At 47.5% G+C, this 27,669-nt stretch overlaps 2 protein-coding genes across 2 annotated transcripts in view; one reads left to right on the top strand and one right to left on the bottom strand.

Moving 5' to 3' along the window:
- The first annotated feature begins 2,603 nt into the window (after positions 1-2,603).
- Positions 2,604-27,669, top strand: part of TMEM92 (transmembrane protein 92) — a 58,734-nt gene continuing 33,668 nt past the window's right edge. Inside the window, exon 1 of the mRNA XM_083470358.1 lies at positions 2,604-2,614. The gene's annotated coding sequence lies outside the window, so the exon portion shown is untranslated. The remainder of the gene's footprint in view (positions 2,615-27,669) is intronic.
- Positions 12,716-27,669, bottom strand: part of MPP2 (MAGUK p55 scaffold protein 2) — a 131,840-nt gene continuing 116,886 nt past the window's right edge. Inside the window, exons 14-15 of the transcript XR_014518121.1 lie at positions 14,151-14,291; positions 12,716-12,907 (exon numbers count right to left, since the gene is read on the bottom strand). The gene's annotated coding sequence lies outside the window, so the exon portion shown is untranslated. The remainder of the gene's footprint in view (positions 12,908-14,150; positions 14,292-27,669) is intronic.

Below are 27,669 nucleotides of genomic sequence, written 5' to 3' on the forward strand. Positions count from 1 at the left end.
ACACTGTTGAATTTATCTTAATGCTGCCAGAGTTTTCAAATGCACACAATTCCCCCCTCCCATGTATTCAACAAACATTTTCCATTCTTCTCTAAATGTATGTTCTTCTTGTTCTCTTATTCGATATGTTAAGTCCGCAAGCTGCACATATTCCATCAGTTTAAGTTGCCATTCTTCTTGAGTTGGGACCTCGCTCGTTTTCCATTTGGGGGCTAACAAAACATGGGCCGCAGTGGTGGCATACTGTACATAAAGAACCTTTTTTTGACACCTGGGAATATCTGTCTGAATTATCCCGAGTGGTACCTCAGTTTAAGAACAGCCCTGTTTATGAACTATTCGGTTTACGAATTCTGCAAAACCAGAAGTAGTGTCCCAGATTGTGAACTTTACCTCGGTCTAAGAACGGGAGCTGAACAGTGGAAGGGCACCAGCAGCGGGAGGCCTCATTAGGGAAAGCGCACCTCGGTTTAAGTACGGTTTTGGTTTAAGAACGGACTTCCGGAACGGATTAAGTTTATAAACCGAGGTACTACTGTATACTTTCAAACATTTTTTTCCAATTCATTATGCAGTATTTCCCAATACTCTTTTACCCTTTTACAGGTCCACCACATATGAAAGAACGTTCCCTCAACCTCATTGCATCACCAGCACTTACCTTTTAATTTTATTTGTGGAAGGGGTTATGGTGAAACATTCCATCAGCTGGGCTTTAGGGTTGCCACCTTTGGTTGGGCAAAATATGGGGGCAGGGTGGGCAAAATAAAGGACAGGTCATGGAAATGAGGATTGGGTAGAACACACTCTCTCATGACACCAAATCCTCCCCCCCTTTGTGTGTGGTTTTTTTTTGGGGGGGGGGTTCCCTGCATTCGGCTTCCCACTCCCCTCGCCACCCCAGCCTCGCTCTTCCCCTTGACTCACGTAGATGGGCAGAAGGCATGGGTAGATTATGGCTCCCATGGGCGACTTGAGCTGCAGATCCAGCCTGTCGCCCATGCTAGCATCGGAGGAAACTCGAACGCAGAACAGGAGGTGAGAGGAGGGAGGAGGAGAGGTCAGGTTGGTGTGGTGGAGGGGGCCAAGCGGTGGTGGGCCCACACCATGCTAGACCGGCGGGTGGAGACTGAGGGGGCACAACAACAAGAGGGGGTGAGGGAGGGAGAGTAAGTCGCTCCTTCCCCCTTCTCTATATTGCCCCTCGAGCTCGGTCAGGCTCCCCATCAGAGACACAGCCACCATTTTGGGTCGGCAAAGCTCGAATATGGATGGGGGAAGTGTCCCATTTGAAGTCCGAACAGGACAGGGGACACTTTTGGCCAAAAATGGGGTGGTCCTGTTTTTCTAGGATGTGTGGCGAACCTACTGAGCTCCTTGCCACATGGTCTAAGAGTGGTACAGGCCAGTCTAAATCAGTACAGGCCAGACACAAGTTTACAGTGGTACTTCTGGTTAAGAACTTAATTCATTCCGGAGGTCCCTTCTTAACCTGAAACTGTTCTTAACCTGAAGCACCACTTTAGCTAATGGGGCCTCCCACTGCTGCTGCGCCACCAGAGCGTGATTTCTGTTCTCATCCTGAAGCAAAGTTCTTAACCTGAGGTACTATTTCTGGGTTAGCAGAGTCTGTAACCTGAAGCGTCTGTAACCTGAAGTGTCTGTAACCCGAGGTACCACTGTACTACCTATGCAAGACTACAAGGAATGTGATATGAGAGGGCCATGCAATTCTCCCCACAGAGCTGCAATTTCTGGGAATTCTGGGAATTCTAGTTCTGTAAGGAAGAATAGGAGTCTCCTAATGGGTCTCAGCACTCTTAATAAACTACAGCTCCCAGGATTCTCTGGGTGAAGCCGTAATGGTGGCATAAATAGTGTTTTAAATGTATACTGCACATGGGGTCAGAGACAGAGGTCCAGCTCAATCTTGGGAAAGTCTGGCTTCTTCAAGCCCCTTGGGAACACAAGAGGGCTAGGGAGGCTAATTTGAAATTATCCCAGGAAGGGGATTTTTTTTAAAAAAATAATAATCAGACATATATCCTCGTAATTAACCCAGTTTATGCTGCTTTGGTTATGAATTTCTCCCTCCTGGTGTATGTATTGTATGTAAAGGTAAAGGGACCCCTGACCATTAGGTCCAGTCGTGACCGACTCTGGGGTTGCGGTGCTCATCTCGCTTTATTGGCCGAGGGAGCTTCTGGGTCATGTGGCCAGCATGACTAAGCCGCTTCTGGCGAACCAGAGCAGCGCACGGAAACGCCGTTTACCTCCCCACCGGAGCGGTACCTATTTATCTACTTGCACTTTGACGTGTTTTTGAACTGCTAGGTTGGCAGGCGCTGGGACCGAGCAACGGGAGCTCACCCCGTCGCGGGGATTCGAACCGCCGACCTTCTGATTGGCAAGTCCTAGGCTCTGTGGTTTAACCCACAGCGCCACCCGCATCCCTTATGTATTGTATGTACAAGGGGACTTATCACCTGTCACTAGCTCAGAGACCCATATTTTAATCCTCTGGCCTTCAGTAATCAACATACAGTGCAAATGGATGCAAAAAATGTGAGTCCATCTTCTTGGTGAAAGCAGGCGGGGAGAAAACTAGGACTTAGTGAGTTCCAAGACAGCCAGTGGGAGAAACACTTAGCATTCCTTTGAAAATATACTGTGAATTTCATTCTGGCAAAATCCCAGCTCCAGAGTTCCTCATTATTTTTCCTTCAGCTGCTTCTCCCCACCGCTAAATAAATTGGAATGTTTGTTTATTTTTGTCTGCACACACACACACACAGGCTTTCTTGGTTTCTGTATTTGGCTTCTTCCCAACCACAGCAAATAGCCATGGTCTGAGAGTTTAAAAAGGGCCACGCACTTCTGCGAGGAACCACAGCAAAGGAGCAAAAAGAGTCGCCGTGGAACTCAGCGGAGATTTTTATATAGCTAGGGTGTGCCTGCGGTTTAGAAATTAAGAGCAGCCCATTCTGATTTCAGCTGCTTTTCCTGGGCAGGAGGGAGTGGGGAACCTGTTCGCAAGAGCGTGGCACAAATTCAGGTCCCACGACACACATTTTTGAGACAATGACCAAGGAATGATACAAGAATGGATCTTGTGGTAGCTCCAGGTTTGATGGGGCCATAAGCAAAACGCCCTCTGATGGTGGGCCAAGCAAACCATCATTTCAGCATTGCCAGAAAAAGAGGGCAAACGATGGCTTACCTAGTGGCAGGAATCAGAGTAGCACCATGCGGCTGGGTTGAGCCGCCATTTTCATTTCTCACAATGTCCCTGACTGTCCTGCCCATCTTGAAGAGGGATGGGAAATAGGGGGCCCTTCCTTGGACTCCAACTCCAATCAGCCCCACTCGGTATGGCCAGTGGTGAGGGATGATGGGAAATGGAGTCCACACACATTCCCCAGCCCCGCTCTAGGGCGTTGTGGGGAATTAAAATGGCCGCTTCCCCGAAGACCTGACAGCCAATTGCCCAAAGATGCCAAGTGCTGGGTAGTAGTAGTAGTAGTAGTAGTAGTAATAATAATAATAATAATAATAATAATAATAATTTATTACTTATATCCCCGCCCATCTGGCCGGGCCTCCAGAGCCACTCTGGGTGGCTTCCAACAAAATATTAAAATACAATAATGCATCAAACATTAAAAGCTTCTCTAAAGAGGGCTGCCTTCAGATGTGTTCTAAAGGTCGGGTAGTTGTTGCTCTCTTTGACATCTGGTGGGAGGGCGTTCCACAGGGCGGGTGCCACTACTGAGAAGGCCCTCTGCCTGGTTCCCTGTAACTTGGATCTTAATCATTACTTTCCAATAGGTGCACAAAGACAAAGAACTATGCTTCTGATCAGAATTGCGTACAGTCAAGACACTTTGGGTGCAATGGCAGGTGGGATTGCCAAAGTCTCTCCCCACTCCCCACTCCCTTTCTAATTTATTTTTTTATTTATTTGCATGAAATGCACATGAGTTACATACGTGTAAGCTGCGGGCTTGCTGCGATGCACGTGACCATCAAAGGCCCGATTGTTTTGGGACGCATTTTAACTCAAAGCGAAGCTGTTCTCCTTCTAAGGTGCTTCGTTCCTAAAGTGTGTTTTCCCTCATGGAGAGCTGGGCAAAAGAGTTTGGCCATCTTTAAGCAGGGGCGGGCTGTTACTGGGGAGATTTATATGTTGCCATTTATTGATTGACAACCCTGTTTGTTAAATACACTGCACGCAGTGACGAGCTTCCTCTTTCGCTGCATGCTTCGGATCTCCCGCCCTCCCTCCCTAATGTTAGGCTGTTTGCTTGACCTTGCTATGCCTGTCATGAGGTCGTCTGCTTTGGGGCAGGGGCCTGGTAGGAATTTTGTCCATTTGGCTGCTTAGTGTGTGCCACTTGGTTTTTGCCTACTGCGTAGCAAATCGTCACAACTTGTAAGGTTGTGGTTAGGCATCGGTTTGGGAATTGGTTGGTGGAGGGGTATGGATTTGGCTGTGCCTGCCCCTCCCAAATGCTGCTGCTGCTGCAAGGGTTTTCCATTAAAGGAACCCAGGGGCTCACCATGCTTTTGTCCGAACCCCCTGGCAAGGGTCTAGGGCCACGCAAGAGCCCCTGGGAGCATGCTGGGGCAGTGGCGTAGCGTGGGTTGTCAGCACCCAGGGCAAGGCAAGTAATTTGCGCCCCCTAACCCTTGGATTTGCGCCCCCTAACCCTAGCCCCCAGATGTTGCGCCCGGTGCGGCCGGCCCCCCCTGCACCCCCCATGCTACGCCACTGTGCTGGGGAGAGGTGAGGCGTGGTTCCCAGTCCCGTCTCTCTCCCCAGGTGACTTACCCTTTCTGACTTTGCGGAGGGTATGAATGTCAGAGCTGTCCCAGTGCGGGGTCAGTTAGTCGCTACCAATGCCTAAGCAACCACTCACATTGCTGTATTTTTAATAAAGTTGTGGCCAAAATTATGCCAAAAACCTTAAACAAAAATCAAGTGTCATTGTGTTCTTATTTGGGGTGTCTTGGGGACCTCGATGTGCAATTGTCCCTCCATCTGAAGCCTTTTGCCGTCCATTTTGGAAGCGTGCTGTATTCAAAAGCATCCCCCCTCCAACAACTGCCCAAATCCTTTGCTTCCTTCTCTTGCTGCCTCCTTCTTCCCCAGACCAGTTACGTTTTGCTCCCCTCCTATTCTACGAGATGGTTTAGCCCACAGAGCTGCCTTTGGACTCTGTCCTTATAAAGACTCCTGCGCAGGAAGAAGCAGGAACCACAAGGGGCAAAGTGGAGGCACTTAGGGGGTGTTTGTTCTGGCAAAGAGAGGCCTGGCATCCTCGCCACATCTGGAGAGGCCAAGGGAAAAGAGAGACAGCACTCCCCTCACACAGATACCTCCCTGGCAGTCCAGGAAAGGGTGGGGCACAGCACAGAGCCAGGAGAAAATGCCACGAAAATGTCCCAGTTTCACCACTTGCGAGCTGCAGTATTTCGCCTTGAGAAGCTTCCCTCAGTCTGGCCTTTTTTCCCCCAGTGCCGGGATTCGGCCCCAGGGATCTGTGATTCAATAAGAAAAGTGCCTCTGGACATGTGCAAAGGACCTGGTACCAGTTCCTGGAGTGACGGGGAAGAATTTTGGGGGTTCTAGAGGGTTTTGGATTCCAGATAGACGTGAATCCACACCATGGGTAGGCAAACTAAGGCCCGGGGGCCTAATCCAGCCCAATCGCCTTCTAAATCCAGCCCATGGACGGTCCAGGAATTAGCGTGTTTTTACATAAGTAGAATGTGTCCTTTTATTTAAAATGCTTTGGTTTATTTGTGGGGCTTGCCTGGTGTTTTTTACATGAGTAGAATGACTGGTCCCACATCAAATGGAGGCGCCTTTTGCATGGTTGCACGCAGCCCCCCAGATCCCAGTGCGACTCCTGGTAGTTCGTGCTGGCTTCATCCTCCCCAGGCTGGATACCTGGAGGTCTCCGCCTACCTCAGCCAATCGCCCAATCCCGCCTGGGGAGGCGTTGCCAGGGGATTGGCCAGGTAAGGGGAGGGACTATCCTGCCCACATAACAGAAGATGAATCTTACCTGCAAAGTGGAATGTGTGATTTTATTTAAAATGCATCTCTGGGTTATTTGTGGGGCATAGGAATTGGTTCATTTTTCCCCCCAAAATACAGTCCGGCCCCCCACAAGGTCTGAGGGACAGTGGACCAGCCCCCTGCTGTAAAGGTTTGCTGACCCCTGATCCACACCCTTCTCATTTTTTAATCTTAAAAAGTGTCGGGCCTTTATGAACACAAAACTGGATTGAATGTGCGTCTGCGAGGCTTTGAGCTCAGGCCTTTTGCTAATACTCTAAGCAGGAAAGTCCTTGGAGACAAATAGGTCAATTTTGGTTTCTCTCTGTTGCTCGTTTTTCCAAGTTCAGTTCTTTACCTTTCCACAATAGCTTGCAGTTTAAAAAGAAATAAATTATTATTTAATCCTCATGAAAATTTAATGGCATTTTTGTGGATTTCTTCCAATCTGGAAAATTTTGTATGCAGCTTTGCCTAATACACAGTTTTTGCAAAGAGGCTTCCCCTAATGTAATGCACATTTCTGCATAATCTTTACTCATCTATTTGCACATTAAAGGTAAAGGTAAAGGAACCCCTGAACATTAGGTGCAGTCGTGACTGACTCTGGGGTTGTGGCACTCATCTCGCTTTATTGGCCGAGGGAGCCGGCGTACAGCTTCCGGGTCATGTGGCCAGCATGACTAAGCCGCTTCTGGCGAACCAGAGCAGCACACGGAAACGGCGTTTACTGCCAGAGCGGTACCTATTTAGCTACTTGCACTTGACGTGCTTTCGAACTGCTAGGTTGGCAGAAGCAGGGACCGAGCAACGGGAGCTCACCCCGTCGCGGGGATTCAAACCGCCAACCTTCTGATTGGCAAGTCCTAGGCTCTATGGTTTAACCCACAGCGCCACCCGCGTCCCATTACCTGGCTGAAAAATCTGGATGTGTGGATTTGGAAGGATAGCTGTGCTTCTCTTCATGTCCTGGGTTAGGCAAGTTTGCCTTCAAAATGCAAACCAAATCAAATTTCTCATCCATCCCTCCTTGTGCCCAAGTCAGCCTGGCTAATCATCCAACCACATATGAGGCAGAAGCTACATGCCTATGACACTGTTAACACGCATTCACCCAGCCAGAGCCTTCATTCAAGGTTGCTTCTAGTTTCCCTCACTATCATCTTCAATCTCTGAAATGTTTCTGAACTACGACCGAACTATTTCTTCCTGAAGTAATTATGTGTGTTCTGCATTGCTCATTGGTGTGGAATTAGAATTATTTTATTCTGCTATTTTTATTTTTTAATTATTATTATTCCTCTCCTTGCATCTACAGAACGTATATGGGAATTGCTACAGAATAAACAACTGTAGCAGGGATGAACAGTGCTTTTTTTTCTCTCAACCGGAGCATTTCCGGTACCTCTCAGGTGGGCGCCATTATGGGCCGGTGACTTGCGTGGCATGTTCCTGGGCCCCCCCCCCAGTGGAAATAATGATACATGACACAATTATTAAGGCTAATGGGCTTAAAAAGGCCACAACTTTATTAGTTACAGGTGATGAGCAGTATTGGCTTAGGCATTGGTCCTAACCGACTATATTCGACTTCAGCCCGTCTGCTTGAAGTCCGGGAAGGGTTAACCACCAGTCGGGGGAGTCCTGCTGATGCACATCAACTAGGAACTCCCCCAGGGTCACCGATAGGGGGGGTGTCTTAGGCCCTCACCTCCCTAGGCTTCGGACAGAGCCACGCCCCCCCAGAATCCTTTAACGGACTACCCTTCAATATGTGGGGCAGGTGATGGCGCTACCTCCCCTCTTCCATCTACAGAACTATTCCAATGCCTAACCGCCAATACCCAGAAAGTTGTGACCATTTGTTACGAGGTAGGCGAAAACCAAGTGGCTGGTGCCAATTTGCCAAGTGGAAAAATTCCTACCAGGCCCCTCAACAGCGACCAACCAAGGTCCATAGCAAGGTCAAGGAACGAAAACCTTATAGGGCAGGAGGGTGGGAAAAGCAGGAACAGCTGATGAGTAGCAAAGAGGGAGATTCCCGGCTGCGTCCTGCCTTAAATAGGGCAGGCCATGTCCCTGAGCCAGCCGATTGGCCAGCCAGGGAGTGACACGGCTTGGAACCCCCCCCCAAATCGTGCGGGGGCTGAGCTCCAGCCTCTGCACGTGTGGAGGGGGCATGAAGCCCGCAACCCCACCTCCTCCATAGGGCGAAAGTGGCTTTGCTCTAACAACTTCATGCTGAGCTCCGGCATCTATTTTTTGGGAAGGAAAGCACTGGGAATGAGGAACCGGAGGTCCTCCGGAAGCTGCTGGACTACAGCTCCCATCATCCCTGACTATTGGCCATGCTGGCTGGGGTTGATGGGAGTTGTAGTCCAACAATATCTGGAGGCCACCACATCAGCTCCCAATTAAACTACATTGTTGATACCTGCCTAGATGTGGACTTCTTCCACCTTCTATGTTGCAGTGCTCACTTGACTCTTTTGGCAGGAGCTTGTGCCTTTTTCTGCTCCATTTCTAGCTTCGGTGAGGAGGGGCGAGACAATGATTTATTCATCTGCCCCCATCCACTTTCTCCTCCAGCAGTTGAGGAAATCCATGGGTGGGTGGGAGAGTCATTCCATCCAAAAAAATGTGGGTTTTGCTCCAGTTCTGCAAGCCAACTGAATTCACCTCATCATGCAAGAACAGCTTCCCCCCAACTTGGGACCCACAAGATAGTTTTGGACCACAACTTCCACCGATCTCTCTCTCTCTCTCTCTCTTTTGGCATATAATTTTTATTAAATTTTCTGTTTTACAATTTAAAATTCTCATTTTTACATGCTTAAGATATCAATGCTCTTCTTCTCTTTCCATGTTTCATTTTACATATAATAAATGCCTGCATATTTTACAAAAACTATACCATTCAATTTTCCATTATTGCATCCCTCAAAACTTATTTACACCGTTGAATTTATCTTAATGCTGCCAAAGTTTTCAGCTGTACACTATTATTTCCCAAATATTCAATAAACATTTTCCAATCTTCTCTAAACATATGTTCTCTTATTCTATATGTTAAGTCTGCAAGCTGTGTATATTCTGTCAGCTTAAGTTGCCATTCTTCTTTGGTTGGGACCTCGTTCGTTTTCCATTTTGGGACTAACAAAACAGGGTCCACAGTAGCAGCATACATAAATAACCTTTTTTGACATCTGGGAATTTCAGTCTGAATTATCCCCAAAAGAAAGGACTCTGGTTTTGCGGGGGGGGGGAGTACTTTCAAACATTTTTTTCCAATTCAGTATGGATCGTTCCCCAATACGCTTTTACCCTTCTACAAGTCCACCACATAGGAAAGTACGTTCCTTCCACCTCTTTGCATCTCCACTAATCTCGGCCAGCACAGCACAACATCTGGAGGGCAACCGGTTGGAGAAGCCTGCTCTAGAGCCTTGAGACGTTTCACCTCATTCTCAGAGCAGGGGCAGTGGGCACACCTTAACCTGTGAGTATACGGTGTGTACACACAAAGGAGGTTCAGCTCCAAGACATTCAGCCCTGGTGCTCCTGGGCTCTGCCAAGAACTCATTCTGTAGTGTTCAAACACGGCGCCGCCACATCCCCTTGTCCTCACATCTGTGGAATGACCTCGAGTTATTTATTTGATGGACTATTTTGCGCCTCAAAAGGCTTCAGCTTCAGGAGAGCGGCCGCAAATGCTGGCCCCAATCCAGGAAGCCCGAAGCGATGCACTGCTGCAGCCAGAGACCAACACTTCCAAGTCATAGCTGTCAACTTACAGATTTGAAAATAAGGGACCAGCAGCCTCGAAAATAAGGGATCAGCAGCCAAAATAAGGGATTTTGCTTAGCTTATACAGAAATCCGCCACTGATGGAGCTGTGCTGCTTTTGCTGCCACTGACTGTGTTTTGCAGGGGGTTGGATTAGATGATCCTAAGGGTCTACAACTCCAACCAAAGAAGAGTGGCAGACAAAACTGATGAACGACGTCGAGATGGCAAAGCTTACAGGCAGAATTAGAAACCAGGAAGAGGACCTCTTTAATAAAGAATGGGGAAAGGGTATAATTTAGTTGAAAAGCTATTGTAAAGAGTTACATACATTGGTAGGATTGACAGTAAAAGTTTGAGCTATGGATGGACAAATGATTTATAAAAATAGAGTTATGAAAGGGATGCAGAGGGGGAAATCACTACATTAAGATGCTGCACTGGTTGGAGGGTATGCTAAGCAGCACATCGGGGCTGCCGTTGTCCTGGCACGAGGAATTCCATCGGCCTTTCCCCGCCCGAGAGAGAGGGAGGGAGGGAGACTCTTGCCCACGCCACCCGCGAGCCCGGCATAAGGCAGTTGCGGCGCCACGGCGGCAGCTGAAGCACCGCCCTTCTGAGTCTCTCCCCATCCCCTCCTCTTCCTCCTCCCTCAGGCCGCCTCCTCAGCCGCCTCCAGCTTCCCCTGGCAGCATGGCGGAAGTCTCGCAAGAGGGGCTGTCTGCCTGCCCACCGCCACCTGTCTCCTCACGACGCACCCCTGAGGGGGGAAAGGGAGAGACAGAGACGCGGCTGCTTGTGGCGGCAGAGGACACCGAGCCGCTGCTTCCCTCCCGAGCCGGGCGAACATGAAACCCGGGAAATTTAAGGGACATCATCAATAAGGGACAGCAGCGGGACACAGCGCTGGGATAAGGGAGTTTCCTACCAAATAAGGGACGGTTGACAGCTATGTTCCAAGTTGTGCTGTGGCTGCCTAAGGAATATCCAAAGAGGGATATCCATGGAAATATCCAAAGGAAATCCTTGAGGAATATCCATGGGCTTGCATACGCATTAGAGCATGGGCAAGCCACTGGGGTCCCCCTATGCCAGATGTTTCAGGACCGCAACTCCCATCAGCCCTTGCCAGCATGGCCATTGGTCAAGGATGCTGGGAGTTATAGTCTCATTCTCATCAAACCTTTATTGGCATCGCATACAAACATTCAGAATAAATAGGCCAGTGCGATCTCATTGCCATTTCAACAGTACAGTCATTTGCCAAAGGGAAGAAGAGGTGAGCAATCTATTTCATCTCTGTGGGTCTCCAGCAAGGGCAGGATCCTGTAGTGTATTTTGGCGACAAAAAAATCAAATAGAGGAACTTAGCTACTGTCTTGGTGAGCTCCGGGTCTCTCCCCTGTAATAAGAAGCGTATAACCTCTGTCTCTGGTTTCCATGTTGGAATACATAAAAAGGTAAAGGTAAAGGGACCCCTGACCATTAAGTCCAGTCGTGACCGACTCTGGGTTGCGGTGCTCATCTCACTGTATTGGCCGAGGGAGCCAGTGTTTGTCTGTAGACAGCTTCCGGGTCATGTGGCCAGCATGACTAAGCCGCTTCTGGAGAACCAGAGCAGCACATGGAAACGCCATTTACCTTCCCGCCGGAGCGGTACCTATTTATCTACTTGCACTTTGACGTGCTTTTGAACTGCTAGCTTGGCAGGAGCGGGGACCGAACAATGGGAGCTCACCTTGTCATGGGGGTGACCTTCTGATCCGCAAGTCCTAGGCTCTGTAGTTTAACCCACAGCACCACCCGTGTCCCAAATAGATGGAATACATAGATGGTCTAGAAATTGTTGGCGGAGACCATCATACCTTTTACATTTAAGGGCCATGTGAGCGAGAGTTTCCACCAGGTGGGCATCGCATGGGCAGATCCTATCTCCTTCTGCCATACCCTCAAACCTACCCCAAAGGAGGTTAGAAGGATTAGAATTGAACCTAGCCAGCGAAAAAGCCCTTCTTTCTTGCGGGTTAAACAAAAATTGTAAATAATTAAGGTTAAAATCCTGCGCCCAAGAGAGTCGAAAATAAAGAGGGGGACGTGTTTTTTCCGCAGCGGAGATTAGTTCCTGGCGATCTACTTCCCACAGCCTAGTTTTTAACATGGCCTTGGCGATTGGGAAAGCCACAGCATCCAGGAGATGCTCTGAAATCCCGAGTTGCCGTGTCTTTGCGCAAAACAGTTGTAGCCCTGGGCAAGGGAAGAGTTATAGTCCATCAATATGTGGATACCCGTCTGCCACAGGATGGGTGGATCTGTTCTCTGCCCCCCCCCCCCGCTGCCCAACAGCAAGCGATTTTGTAGCTCATATAGCCGCTCCATATGCAGAAACTTGGACCGTGCTCTCTGGGTGGGAAGACGTATTTTCCAAGGCTGCTCATTCCAGTCTTTTAAATGTCTCTGGTTCCACTCTCATCTAAGGTATCCCGTTTTCTGCTCCCCCCCCCCTCTGCATTTCCACATTCCCATCTCTCCCGTTCTAGAGTTTCTCCTCGCCTCAAGCTCCATCTTCTGGTCCCCTTGCAGCACGGGCTGCTGGCTATGACTCAGCCGGGACTGGGGTTCCATTCCACCCTGAGCCACACATACATACTTGTGATGTCATACACCCCCCCCTCTCCCCCCCCCACTGCACCGCTGCCAAAGCAAACACAAAGCAGAAGCACTGCACCATCTGGAAGCCTGCGAGCTCCAGGAGCGGTGGGGGCGAAAGGCGAGACGCGAACCTTTCTCCTTGCAAGCCAACCCCCTTGCCCTCTGCTCTCCGGCCCGGCAACGTCAGCCCCGCTCCTCCCGGCACGCAGAGGGTTAAGCGCAACGCTGTCAACCAGAGGTCCTCCAGCCCCTCTCCGACATACCAAGCCTAGGTTTGATTTTATTTTTTGCAAAGCTCGGAAAGCCACAGGAACTCGGCCAGCTCAAGAGCTGGGATGTGGCAGCTCTCAGCGAAACCGCAGAGCTGCCTGGCGATGATGGAAGGTGGTTGATCACAGCCAGATGAACCTACGAGGGAGAGAAGAGACCCCGTGGCAATTCCAGCATGGTGTTGGTACTGCAAGGCAGGGGATGGGGTGGGAAGGGAAGGCAGGAAGGCAGGCAGGCATGTCTCAAAGTGGAGAAGGCAATGTTATCCTGCGCTGCCTTGCAAGCTGATATGGTTATACAGTGGTACTTTGGTTACAGTCGCTTCAGGTTACAGACTCCGCTAACCCAGAAATAGTACCTCGGGTTTGCTTCAGGATGAGAACAGAAATTGCACAGTGGCGACAGCGGGAGGCCCCATTAGCTAAAGTGGTACCTCAGGTTAAGAACAGTTTCAGGTTATGAACAGATCTCTGGAACAAATTAAGTTCTTAACCAGAGGTTCTGCTGTATTAGCGAAGAACAGTTTCAGGTTAAGAACGGGCCTCCGGAACGAATTAAGTTCTTAACCAGAGGTACCACTGTCTATATGAGCATGAGGGGCAACGGAGCAGGGCAGGATGTTGAAAGCCCCTCATGCTACCTATTACAGTGGTACCTCGGGTTACAGACGCTTCAGGTTACAGACTCCGCTAACCCAGAAATAGTACCTCGGGTTAAGAACTTTGCTTCAGGATGAGAACAGAAATCGCGTGGCAGTGGGAGGCCCCATTAGCTAAAGTGGTACCTCAGGTTAAGAACAGTTTCAGGTTAAGAATGGACCTCCAGAACGAATTAAGTTCTTAACCCGAGGTACCAGTATACAACCTCCCCCCCCCCACAAGGTTTCACCAAGTTGCAAGAAGGAGAAAGGCTGGGGAGATTGGAGCCTGTATAACCAGGAGTGGGCCACTGGGAGTCCCCCAAATATTTTGGGGCTTCAGTTCCCAGCCACCCACCCCGCCTTCCTCATGGCCATAGGATGATGAGAAGCGGGAAAGAAAAAGAAGGTACCTATTGCCCTTAGTGATGGTCATGTAAAGTAATAAATTGAATTTATGTTGCCTTTTCGGTGGTGGCTCCCCTCCTCCCCTCCATGAATGCCCACCACACAAAATGGTGGCCGGGGTGCCAGCATAATTGCTGCCATGGCTGCTCATAGTTGCCCAGAAAAAAAAAACTTTGGGGAAAAGAAGTAAGCAGGCCTGCATTACATTGAAACTGTTGGCGAATTTCTCCCATGAGCTGAGAAATTCATCCCCAGCCGCTTCTATGTCGGTGTCCAGTAGGGTGAGGAATTTCAAGCAACCATTTGCACAAAACTCTACTTCGCATGCAGACTTACACACATCCTCCATCTATCCAGACAGGGTTCTCTCTCTTTTTTTCTTTTTTGAAGATTTGAATATTGGTCACACGTGGTAGCCAAGTGAATTCTTGAGGCCTTTGCAATGGAAGACAAAGCCAGCAAGCTCCACACAGGATGCTGGAAGGAATTAATGGAGAAACAAAAGAGAAGTACTCACAAATCAGAACCACATAGGAGAGCAGGATAATGCTGCTCCTCCCCTACCCTTTAAAAATCCATCTTTGAGCTTGAGGTGACTATAATAAAAGCAAAAAATACCCCCCCAAAAAACACCCCACTTATAATTGTTCCTTTTTGACAGGGCACTTAATTTGAAAAGTGCTTGGCACAAAATCCATCAACCTATTTGTAATTTGGTAGCTGTTATCCACACAGGAGGGGCTAATATGGCTGCAAATCTCATCTAATCGTGTCACAAAGAAAGATGTTATTGCAGCTTTATTTCTCCATAACAGCAAGGGGGGCATCAATTTTTATTTTTATTTTCAAATAAGGATTCAGATTTTTGACTCTGAGCCAAATTGGACTGATTCCAAAGCACCTAGACTATTTTCCAAAGTGCTGAATCAAACGTGATCTCGTGATCAATCCACAGCACTAGAGTTTGGACCCTGATCTCTTGAGTCAAACACTTCAGGAAAGACTCAACAGGCAGGTTCATTTTTCACAAGATATCTTCAGGAGGAACAGTCCATTAAAAACCTGCATACTCAAAATCATTGAGCATAATGTGGAGCCGAGTCAAATCTCTCAGAGGAATTTTCTCTGAAGATTTTCCAGACCATGAGACTTAATCTTCGGGGTGTGGGTTCGAGCCCCATGCTGGGCAAAAGATTCCTGCATTGCAGAGGGGTAGACTAGATAACCCTCGTGGTCCCTTCCAGCTCTATGACTCTATAAGGACTACTGCAATGCACACTACGTGGGGCTACCTTTGAAGGTGACCCGGAAACTACAACTAATCCAGAATGCGGCAGCTAGACTGGTGACTGGGAGCAGCCTACATAACACCGGTCTTGAAAGACCTACATTGGCTCCCAGTACGTTTCCGAGCACAATTCAAAGTGTTGGTGCTGACCTTTAAAGCCCTATAAACGGCCTCAGCCCAGTATACCTGAAGGAGCGTCTCCACCCCCATCGTTCTGCCCAGACACTGAGGTCCAGCGCCGAGGGCCTTCTGGCGGTTCCCTCACTGCGAGAAGCAAAGCTACAGGGAACCAGGCAGAGGGCCTTCTCGGTAGTGGCACCCGTCCTGTGGAACGCCCTCCCATCAGATGTCAAAGAGATAAACAACTACCTGACATTTAGAAGACATCTGAAGGCAGCCCCATTCAGGGAAGTTTTTAATGTGTGACATTTTAATGTATTTTTAATCTTTGTTGGAAGCCGCCCAGAGTGGCTGGGGAAACCCAGCCAGATGGGTGGGGTATATTATTATCATTATTATTATTTCTTTTGTAGTAGCCACATTGCCTTAGACGGACTCTAGGACCAGGGCTTTGTGAAGGATGCAAAATGGCAGCTAGACTGCTAACACACCTGCTTATTGTGCTAACTGCAGTAGAAGTCGAAATAAATTTTTATGTGGGGGGGGGGGAGAGGAGGAGGAAAACCTGCCAATGTTGAGGCCACCCCCCATGAAACTCTTGGGGAAATTCTCTCCCCCCCACCCGCAGAAATTTGCTGAAATCCCCAGTTCTGCTGTCCCCAGATAGGGTGGAAAATTTGGAGTAGCTCTAGCATCATTAGAAAATCGTGAGCTTCCAGGGGTGGGGGGTGTGGAGAGACCCCGAGAGACACCCAGGACCCAGTGTTTGCCCTAGAATAATTGGGAATAATGAAAAGAAGGCTTGTATTCCCCCCCTTGCTTTTCGTAGCCATCTTCCTAGATCCCAGCTTCCCTGTTTTCAGGAGACGAACAACAAAGACTCGCCGAATGAGTCATCCAAACATCTGGAAAAACTGCAACACAAAGCAAAGCCAGCAACACCCCAAGCAGTGCCTCTCGCTTTGCAGTCCGACCAAGCCCTGTGGTCCAAGGTCTTGTTGCTTTTCTCTGCATCTTTCCAGTTACACCCAGAGCCTTCCTGATTGGTCGAGACTTCTCTCAGGGCCAAATCAGCTCCCGCTTATTCGCTTCTTGCTGACTAACCCCTGCCTCCTTTTTTGCCATTGGATAATAATAATAAAAACCCACTCGCCCCTCCCCGGAGCTGTTTCCCCTCACCACCAAGGAAAGAGTAGCAGGTCAGGAAAGCTGGAGTCCATATAAGGGAAAACAAAAGATAGGTTTCTGGCACAAAGATGTGTCGGAATCGGGCTCAAAGCTGCTCTTGACGGACCAGGATGCTTCGGGATGGCTTTTGACATCTCTTCTATATAGTGTCGGAGAAGCTGTGTGATTTAGCTGGTTTTTTTATTTACAGGAAAGCACTTTTAAAAAATGAGCTGGGAACACTATATTTTGCAGGCAATTCTATTCTGTCCCTTGTGGCTTAGATTATGGATTTTTTTTTTTATGGGCGTGAATTACTTTCCCCAGCCACTAGCACTGCCACGTTGATTGATCCCTGCAATTATTTTGCTTTCAGAGAAGAGTTGCAGTCAGTTCTTTTTTGCTCTGCTTTCCTCTCTTATCTGACTTCTCTACATTCCTCAGCCAGGAGTGTATGTGTTTGCCAATTTAGGATTCCACCCCATTCACCACAACTTATAATAATTGTGTTAGTCTTTAAGGTGCCATAGGACTCTTTGCTACTGGAACCTAGGCTTAGGCTCAGCCAGGATTCAGATTTAAAATGTCTGGCTGGTTTCCAGTTTTGTTTTGCAAAGAAATAAAAGGAGTGCCTCAGATTGTGTTTGAACATTAATGACTAGGTAGCCTCCGGTAACCTTCACACTTCTGAGCATAAGAGGTTTCTGAGTATAAGGTGCAAGTTTCCAAAATAATGCATAACATTAAATGTCTGTCTCGTTCGTATCACTTCACATGACCGAAGATCATAACTGGCCTCTATGCACCTTGGATTATAGATTATAGACAAGGTTCTCCAGAAGTTCTTCCAAGCAGGCATGAGCTTCAAATTGTCCTGCTACAACAATTAATTGAGTCATCAGTTAAATCAATTGATTTAAAAAGCAAACAAACAAACAAAGTATCCCTGAGCAGAAGACATATATAATTTTTAATACAAGCGACTGTAAAGTGTGGAGATGGCAATCCCTATTTTGAAGGCCATCCCCTCACTTTTCTCACACACAAGATGTCTCTTCCAAGATGGCTCCTGCCGCAACATATTTGTGTCATCTAGAAACAAAGAAACAGGCACCTCAATTCAGAAATATTATTTCTACTTGGATGTAACTTTTAACGATTAATGAACGGACTAAAATTTATTTCATCAGGTTGCGTCCATAATAAGTTTAGAAAATTAAGTGACTTGTGCCCAAGGAAAGGCAGGGGTGCCATGTGTAGGAAGAAATTACTACTCAAAGTATTAATGCTGTAATCCTCAACACATTTACTAGTAAGAAAGCTCTGTTGGCAGGTGTAGGGACCGAGCAACGGGAGCTCACCCCATCGTAGGGATTCGAACCACCAACCTTCTGATCGGCAAGTCCTAGGCTCTGTGGTTTAACCCACAGCGCCACCCACTTCCCATCCCTCAAAACTTACACTATGGTAAATTTGTACGTCGTGATTGAACGACAGGACTCTTCTCCATATCGCCAAAGGGTGCTGTAGAAGTAAAGGTACATTCTAAAGGTAAAGAGGACGCGGGTGGTGCTGTGGTCTAAACCACTGAGCCTCTTGGGCTTGCTGATCAGAAGGTCGGCGGTTTGAATCCCCATGACAGGGTGAGCTTCCATTGCTCGGTCCCTGCTCCTGCCAACCTAGCAGTTCGAAAGCACACCAGTGCAAGTAGATAAATAGGTACCACTGCAGAGGGAAGGTAAACAGCGTTTCCTTGCACTCTGGTTTCCATCACGGTGTCCAGTTGTGCCAGAAGCGGTTTAGTCCTGCTGGCCGCAGGACCCGGAAAGCTGTCTGTGGACAAACGCTGGCTCCCTCAGCCTGAAAGTGAGATGAGTGCCGCAACCCCATAATCGCCTTTGACTGGACTTAACCATCCAGGGGTCCTTTACTTTTACCTACCTGCTGTAGAATTTTTAAAGGTGCGAAGGTCGATTTGATGGGCTTCACCATGTCAGCGAATTGGAATCAAAAGGAGGTACGTATTGTTTTGAAGTTTTCTCCCTCCCTCCTTCCTAAACAAGAAGAGGAAACCATTGCAGACAGCTTTATTTTACTTTGTATTTATTTTATTTTGTGGCCGGGGGATGCAACGCATCGAGCTGATTACTCTCCCGCCCGACCCCATCCCTTACACACATTTGCAGATCCTTTTTCATCCTGAAATGTTCTCTCCTCAGTGTCCACCTCATCTGGTTCCCAGCTGCTGCTGAGGCGCTGGCTCGCATTCTCTCCTTGCGGTTGCCTTCCTTTAAAGCTTCTTGTTGTTTTTTCCCCCTGAAGTTTGATGCATGTAGAGTCGGGCTGGGTTCCTGCTGATGTGGCAGCGAGAGATACTCTAGCCTAGAAAGAATCTCATTCTCTCCCAACAAGAAGAGCTGTCCTTAAAAAAAAAAGGAGAGAGAAAATTGGCAACGATGGATCCAGTTCTCCTCTTCCATCCTTGTGATCATGCCCTCCCTGTGATCTTGTTAGCACCTGCGCTTCTTGTTGTTTTTTACCCTTTCGTTCAGTTGTCGCCCCTGATTTTCATGCACAAAAGGACTGCAGAGAAGGAGATGGCTCCCTGCCCAGACATTGCATCCACCTCTGCTCCACATTCCTTTCTTCCATTGCTCTGTCCGCCCGCCTCCTTTCCTCTTGAGTTCAGGGCAGCTCTAACAGGCTTGAAGTCTGTTCCCTTCTGCTTCGCAAAGGAGCCACATTCCTCTGCAGCATCTTCAAGTGGTCATTTCCTTCCTGTTCCTAACTGACCACCCTGTTTGTACGCCTATGTATCAGTTCTCACGAGTCTGACGCCTATCAGGTTAGAGACGGGTTCAGTGCAGATGAATGGAGTCCCCACGTACATCCTATTCCACCCAGTCCCTGATCGTCTGCATTTGACGCAAGGGAGGTCAAGGTCTGAGCACAAGTGGGGATATTCTCTGCACCCTGCCTCCTGTCAATGCATATACAGTGGTACCTCGAGTTACATACGCTTCAGGTTACAGGCGCTTCAGGTTACAGACTCTGCTAACCCAGAAATGGTACCTCGGGTTAAGAACTTTGCTTCAGGATGAGAACAGAAATCACACGGTGGTGGCGTGACAGCAGCGGGAGGCTCCATTAGCTAAAGTGGTGCTTCAGGTTTAGAACAGTTTCAGGTTAAGAACGGACCGCCAGAACGAATTCAGTAGTAACCAGAGGTACCACTGTAGTGTTTGTGTCAAAACAGCTTTATGCTGAGTATGACCATCGGCCAGCTGACCTCTCCAGACAACAGAATGACTCTTCTTTTCTTATGTCTGTGGCTGCAATCTCCTGGGTGACACAGATGCTTGAATAAAGGTAAAGGTAACCCTGACCGTTAGGTCCGGTCGCGGACAACTCTGGGGTTGCACGCTCATCTCGCTCTATAGGCCGAGGGAGCGGGCATTTGTCCGCAGACAGATTCCGGGTCATGTGGCCAGCATGACTAAGCCACTTCTGGAGAACCAGAGCAGTGCACAGAAATGCCGTTTACCTTCCTGCCAGAGCGACCATGCGTATTCCTTCCATTTCCCTCCCTCCCACTCCTCTGCCCATGCTATGCCACTGCATCAATGATGGCCGTATCACTACTTCTTACAAGAGTGTTTTTTGGGGTTATAAGCCTGCTTTTCAGAGTTGTTGTTTAGTCGTTTAGTCGTGTCCGTCTCTTCGTGACCCCATGGACCAGAGCACGCCAGGCACTCCTGTCTTCCACTGCCTCCCTCAGTTTGGTCAAACTCATGCTGGTAGCTTCAAGAACACTGTCCAACCATCTTGTCCTCTGTCCTCCCCTTCTCCTTGTGCCCTCCATCTTCCCGAACATCAGGGTCTTTTCCAGGGAGTCTTCTCTTCTCATGAGGTGGCCAAAGTATTGGAGCCTCAGCTTCAGGACCTGTCCTTCCAGTGAGCCCTCAGGGCTGATTTCCTTAAGAATGGATAGGTTTGATCTTCTTGCAGTCCATGGAACTCTCAAGAGTCTCTTCCAGCACCAGAATTCAAAAGCATCAATTCTTCGGCGATCAGCCTTCTTTATGGTCCAGCTCTCACTTCCATACATTACTAACCATATGTAATGGAAAACCATAGCTTTAACTATACGGACCTTTGTCGGCAGCTTTTCAGAGTACACTGCCATAGCGGTGATGATGATGATGACGATGACAACAACAACAACAACTTATTATATTTGTATGCCCCCCATCTGACTGGGTTGCCCCAACCACTCTGGGAAGCTCCCAACAAAAGACAATAAAAACACAACACAAATTCACACACACTAAAAACTTCCCTGAACAGGGCTGCCTTCAGATGTCTTTTAAGTTCAGAATGATCTGCTGAAGGAGTTGGGAATCTGGGGCACCCCAGGTGTTGCTGGACTGTAATTCCCATAACCTCTGACACCAACCATGCTGACTGATGCTGATGGGAGTTGGAGTCCAACAAAATCTGGAGGGGGGTCACGTGTTCCCAAGTCCTCAGCTGTGTTGCACTTTATTCCATCTTCCTAATGTTTCCATGTGCGTTAGCTTTCATGTTTACTTCCACATGACGTAAATGCTGCCCACTTCAGAAGTTTAGTGCTCATTTCTGCCTGTGGGAAGGCAAGACCTTCCATTTCAGCAATTGCATCATGGGCTAAGACCTGCCGGGGATGTGCTGCTGTGCTCATTAGTCCTGACCCTCAGCCAAGTCTGTGAAGATCTTGCTAATAAGGAGAACTCCAACTTGAACAGTGTGATTTACAGCTGGCTCGCTCTGTGACAATTGCCTCCTCCTCAGTCTCAACATTGAACTTGTAGAACTCAGCAGGGAGGATGATGGGAACAAAGGTAGAACTATTGGGCTCTGCCATTGGCTCTGGTGGCATCTACAGTTGCCTCCCTGCTTTTTACCCTCCCAGTTCCAGTGGGCACAAGTCACCACTGCCCAGTGCTGGTCGAAGAAGAAGACGAAGAGGAGGACGAGGACGAGGAGGAGTTTGGATTTGATATCCCGCCTTATTACTACCCTAAGGAGTCTCAAAGCAGCTAACAATCTCCTTTCCCTTCCTCCCCCACAACAAACAGTCTGTGAAGTGAGTGAGGTGAGGCTGAGAGACTTCAGGGAAGTGTGACTGGCCCAAGGTCACCCAGCAGCTGCATATGGAGGAGCGGGGAATCGAACCCGGTTCACCAGATTACGAGTCCACCGCTCTTAACCACTACACCACATGCAGAACCAATTCAGCCTCCCTGCTGCATTGCCCCTCTGTGCCCTGCTAATGCAACCACAAACTTCCTGCCTAGCAGCTAACTAGTGTCTCTGCCCCACCTGGTGAGCTGCTTCGGCCTGAAAGTGAAAATGTCTGTTGCACTTCCAGAGACAATAGGCAGACTGGAATCCTTTGCAATTCTCACCTTGCTGGGTTTTGCAATGCAATAATAACAATGAAGGGTTCAAAAAATGTGTGGCCGAGTAAAAAGTGCTCATAAAAAATGCATGGATTCATGAAAATAGTGTACAAGAGAAAGTGCTTGCCGTAATGTGTATATTGGGGGTGGGGGCAAATGCACACTAAAACAGTGGCAATTCTTCTGTGAGTACTTAGAAAATCCAAAACCAAGCTAATGTGGAAATGGGAAAATAAGAAGTAGGAACTGAGTTTGACAAGTTTTTAAAGTTTTTAATGCTTGACGTTTTATTGCCCAGAGTGGCTGGGGGAAAACAGCCTGATATGTGGGATATAAATTCATCATCATCATCATTTTCCATCCCTACAGACAGACTTCCAGAGGTGTCATGATCACCCCTATCATGCCACTATTCATTTCACACTGTGATTGTGACATTAATATTGAATGGAAGGTGAAGAGAAGGGTTGCGTTTGACCAAATAAACCCCCATTTCTTTGCCAAAGGAAGCGTCTGCACTTTCGTAGCCCTTTCCGCATGCTTTGCCGAACTCCTTAAGCACGTTCTTTCCCTAAATAGCCGTTTCGGTGGGCGCAGCGCTATGCCAGCCTACGCTAAACGAACACTTCCCATCCTGCATTTTAGGAAGATAGTGGCTTTCAAACCACCACTTGGATCTCTGCGCGTTTAGTGGGATTAAGATGCGGTGAGGGCAAACATTAGGTTCCAGCCCTACACGGTCATTAAGGATAATGAAACACCTTGCAGCCTCGGATCTCTCCTGTGTGTGGCTCAATTAAAAAACAACAACTGCCTCTTGCCTTCCCCAGAGAACCGCAAGCAGAGAGAGAGTGTTGTCAGGGAACAGGAGTTGCGCCTTTGCTACTGCAGAAAGGATTCTTAATAAACCGTGAATGTGTCACTTACATCCGTGTTTGCGTGCTGAGGTCCCCCAAAACACCCCTACCCCAATAACTCACACATCACACAGAATTTTTGTTTAAGGTTTTTGGCATAATTTTGGCCACAACTTTATTAACATACATAGAGGTGAGTGGTTGCTTAGGCATTGGTTAGGACCATCTGTCCCCCCGCCTTGGGGACAGAACTGACTCCCGGATTCCAGCGAAAGTCAGTGAGGGGAAACAATATTGGGGAGAACTGGAGCTGTGACACAGGCCCTCAGCTTCTCCCCGCATGCTCCCAGGGGCTTACGCAGCCCAAACCCGATTCCAGGGGTTTGGACGAAAGGATGGCAAGCCCCTGAATTCCTTTAACGGAATTCCCTTGTTGCAGCAGCAGCATTGGAGGGGCAGGCCCAGCCAATCCTTACCCCTCCACCAACCAATTTTAACCAATGCCTAACCGCCAACCTTACAAGTTGTGACGATTTGCTACACAGTAGGCAAAAACCAAATGGTACCAGCCAATCAGCCAGATGGACAAAATTCCTACCAGGCCCCCGCCCCAATGGCAGACGACCCCATGACAGGCATAGCAAGGTCAAAGCACAAGCCCAAAACAAGGGCGGGCGGGCGGGTGATCCGGTGCCCACAGCGAAAGAGAAAGCAGCTCGCTGTGAGCACGGCTTAAATAATCTCTGTTCCCACCCCCCAGCAACTCGGGCAACCAATCTTTGCCAGGCCCATCTAACCCAAACTGCCTGGCAACAGTGGGGTGTCTTGCCTGGCCCCAACCACAACACATGCTCTCTATTAATGAGAACACGCTTTGGCAACCATACCACTTGCTAACAGTAGTGTCATGGCAAATTTAAGGTGCAGGAGCTCAGAGTGACAATAGCCATGCCGCCAAGAAAAGCCCCAATGTGTAGAGAGCTGTGTTGATTCATTATCATGCTTGCATGTGGGCGCATGATAATTTTTTCCTATTTTTTATGTTCTTCTTCTTACCAGCTTACGCCAAACAGAACAAAAGAATTAGGAAAAATTAGCATGACCCAGTCAAAATCCAGCCAACAGAACTTGAAAACACTGGCTATTGGTTGGCTCGTGGCCCCAAATAACTTCTTTTTGGAAACATTTTCCAGTCCTGCCATTCAGTCTCAGTGGAAGGGAGAGGCTATAATTAGCGGGTATCCAAAGTGCTTAGCCATATTTCCAGGCACTAGGAGGCCCCGAAAATGGAACCAAATTGTTGGGTCTTCCTCCTTTTGCCTTTGTTTTTCTCTGATAACATTAATTATTGGGAATTAAAGCCAGTCTCGGCTGAGCAACTGTGGGACAAGTTTAAACTCTTCCCACCTGGGCCAAGTGCTTGAAAGAATTTGCCAAGGGACAGCACCAGACTGCAAGTTAGCAGAAAGCTCCTAGGGTAGATAGATAGATGATAGATGATAGATGATAGATAGATAGATGATAGATGATAGATAGATAGATGATAGATAGATAGATAGATAGATAGATAGATAGATAGATAGATGATAGATAGATAGATAGATAGATAGATAGATAGATGATAGATGATAGATAGATATAGATAGATGGATGATAGATAGATAGATAGATAGATAGATGATAGATAGATAGATAGATAGATAGATAGATGATAGAGAGATAGAGATAGAGATAGAGAGAGAGAGAGAGAGAGAGAGAGAGAGAGAGATAGAGATAGAGATAGAGATAGAGATAGATAGATGATAGATAGATAGATGATAGATAGATAGATAGATGATAGATAGATAGATAGATAGATAGAGATATAGATAGAGATATAGATAGAGATATAGATAGAGATATAGATAGAGATATAGATGATAGATAGATAGATGATAGATAGATAGATTGATAGATAGATAGATAGATAGATAGATAGATAGACAGATGATAAATAGGTAGATGATAGATTAGATGGGTAGATAGGTAGATAGATGATAGATAGATAGATAGATAGATAGATAGATAGATAGATAGATGATAAATAGGTAGATAGATTAGATAGGTAGATAGATAGATGATAGATAGATAGATAGATAGATAGATAGATAGATAGATAGATGATAGATAGATAGATAGATGATAGATAGATAGATAGATAGATAGATAGATAGATAGATAGATAGATAGAGTTATGTTCAAACAAAGAGTGCCTCTGAGCATAGGATCCCTTGATGCCTCCTGCATGATAAAAGGGTTTCCAGATTCTCAGATTTAGGTTCCCCCACACAGGGTGCCTAGCCAAAGGTGTGCAAAAGAAGAAGACAAAGAATAAAGAGGAGGAGGGGGAGGAAAAGAAAGAAAGAAAGAAAGAAAGAAAGAAAGAAAGAAAGAAAGAAAGAAAGAAAGAAAGAAAGAAATTATTGTGAACCTAAGAAATATTGAGGGAGGGCCCAAATTTGGTCCTTGCTCAGGACACTATATTACCAAGTCTGCCCCTGCAGGTTCTAGACGAATGAAGGTGGGGAGTCTGTGGACCGGGTTGCACATTTAGTTTTGGAATTAGCAACAAGATCTCTTGCACCCAGTTAAATTTATTTCCTAAAATCCATCGGTCACTGCAAAAATACAGACAGCAATGTTGAGGTACATTTTAGCATGCTGGAATCTTTTGCTCATGACCCTGAGATTAAGAGTCTCCTGCTCTACTAAGTGGGTTCCCTATCAGTAGGAGAAAATAACAAAGGCTAAGCAGAGTATATTGAAAAGCAAAGCAGCTAGTAAGCCTGATCTTTATTAAACTGTTGCAACGGGGTCCCCGCTCCCCACACGCAGGACGGAGGAGGAACCCTGAACATTGGTGCACAAGCCCTAATATAGACTTTTGAAATTGCCCAGCCTGTAGCCCAAGACCACCCCCCAAAACATCATACATACATCACAGACGTCTGCCAGGATACCTGATACTGGTCACTGATTGCATTACCTGGGCAGCCTAGCCCTTCTGTTGTGATGGCTAATACTTTAGTTCCAGAATCCAGATCACAGGCTCACCCTATTCATACACAAATGTGCCTTCAAGACAGGATTTGCGAGCAAAAGACAATGGGAAGACTTTACCTATTTGCCTCCCTTACTCCAGAGGAATAATTGAGGTCACTGGGAGAGTCAAAAGGGCTTCATGATTGCTCTCCTGAACTATTTCAGACATATGGTTCACATACTTATGTATGTGTTTGCCTTGTACATTTATGAACATTTAATTTATATTTGAGACCTTAGAATTCTTAAAACACCTCTGTTGAAGGAGTGCAGCCATGGTTCTCATTCTTTCAGCATTACAATAGTCATCCAGGTTTGGGTTTAGGAGCAAAGGATGCTGTCTTATGACAAGTCAGACCCGTGGTCCATGGAGCCCAGTACTATCTACATGGATGGGACACGGGTGGCGCTGTGGTCTCAACCACTGAGTCTCTTGGACTTGCCGATCCAAAGGTTGGCGGTTCGAATCCCTGCGATGGAGTGAGCTCCTGTTGCTCTGTCCCAGCTCCTGCCAACCTAGCAGTTTGAAAGCACGCCAGTGCAAGTAGATAAATAGGTACCACTCCGGCGGGAAGGTAAATGGCATTTCCGTTCACCCTGGTTTCCATCACAGTGTCCCGTTGAGCAAGAAGCGGTTTAGTCCTATTGGCTACATGACCCGGAAAGCTGTCTGTGGACAAACGCCGGCTCCCTCGGCCTGAAAGTGAGATGAGCGCTGTACCCCATAGTCGCCTTTGACTGGACTTAACCGCCTGGTCCTTTCCCTTTTACCTTTGCATGGATGGGCAGCTGATGTCCAGGAATTTCAGGCAGGAATTTCCCAGCAGCCCAGACAGGAGATACCGAGCACTGAACCCAAGACTGAGTTACACCATCCCCACAAGTCCATGCTAAGAGAAAGCGGCCTTCTCTTCTGTCTTTTGCCACCTACTGGCAGGCAAATAGAGTTCTTTCTACTTGGAAACTGCTGTCTGTGGATGCGCATCTGCACAGCATCAGAGAGAGGCTGCGTACAAGAAGGGACAAGGAAGAATTTGGATTTCTGAAACTTGCATTCATCTGGCATTTTTTAATTTTTATTCTGGAGGGGTTTGGTGTGTGTTTGTGTGTGTGCTGGGCTCTCTAGCATTTCACACAGGGAAACGTGTGTATTCTCGTATACAGTGGTATCTTGGTTCTTAAACTTAACCCATTCCAGAAGTCCGTTCCAAAACCAAAGCGTTCCAAAACCAAGAACCGCTTTCCCATAGAAAGTAATGCAAAACGGATTAATCCGTTCCAGGTTTTTAAAATCAACCCCTAAAACAGCAACTGAACATGAATTTTACTATCTAAGGAGACCATTGATCCATAAAATGAAAGCAATAAACAATGTACTGCAGTCACACAGTCAATCAATCCGTAGCTGAACTGGGTTCCACACAGTCACACACACACAAACACACACAAAAAACCAACAACAACGCAAAATAAATAGCAAAAACAGATAGACCTCAGTGTAACACTCAAAACAGAAGCATAACACTCAAAACGGAGCACGTTCGGCTTCTGAAAAAAGTTCACAAACCGGAATACTTACTTCCAGGTTTGCAGTGTTTGGGTTCCAAGTTGTTTGAGTACCAAGGCATTTGAAAACCAAGGCACCACTGTACTTGTAACACTTATTTCGCATTTCGGATCCGTTTGCTCAGACCCTGACCCTGACACCTTACTACCTATTGCTCAAGGCACTTGTCTGCCTGCAGATGTTTTATTTTGCAATAATCGGTCCCTCCTCCTGGACGGATGTTCGAAGCAGGGATTCTGTCCATCTGCAGAGGCAACACTGGGAGGATGGGGGGAAATGCTCTGTCCCAAGGAGGAGAAATCACAGAATCGTAGAATCAGAATCAGAATGGATC

The sequence above is a fragment of the Podarcis liolepis genome (assembly GCF_965112155.1).
Source record: "Podarcis liolepis genome assembly, chromosome: 13".
NCBI lineage: Eukaryota > Metazoa > Chordata > Lepidosauria > Squamata > Lacertidae > Podarcis > Podarcis liolepis.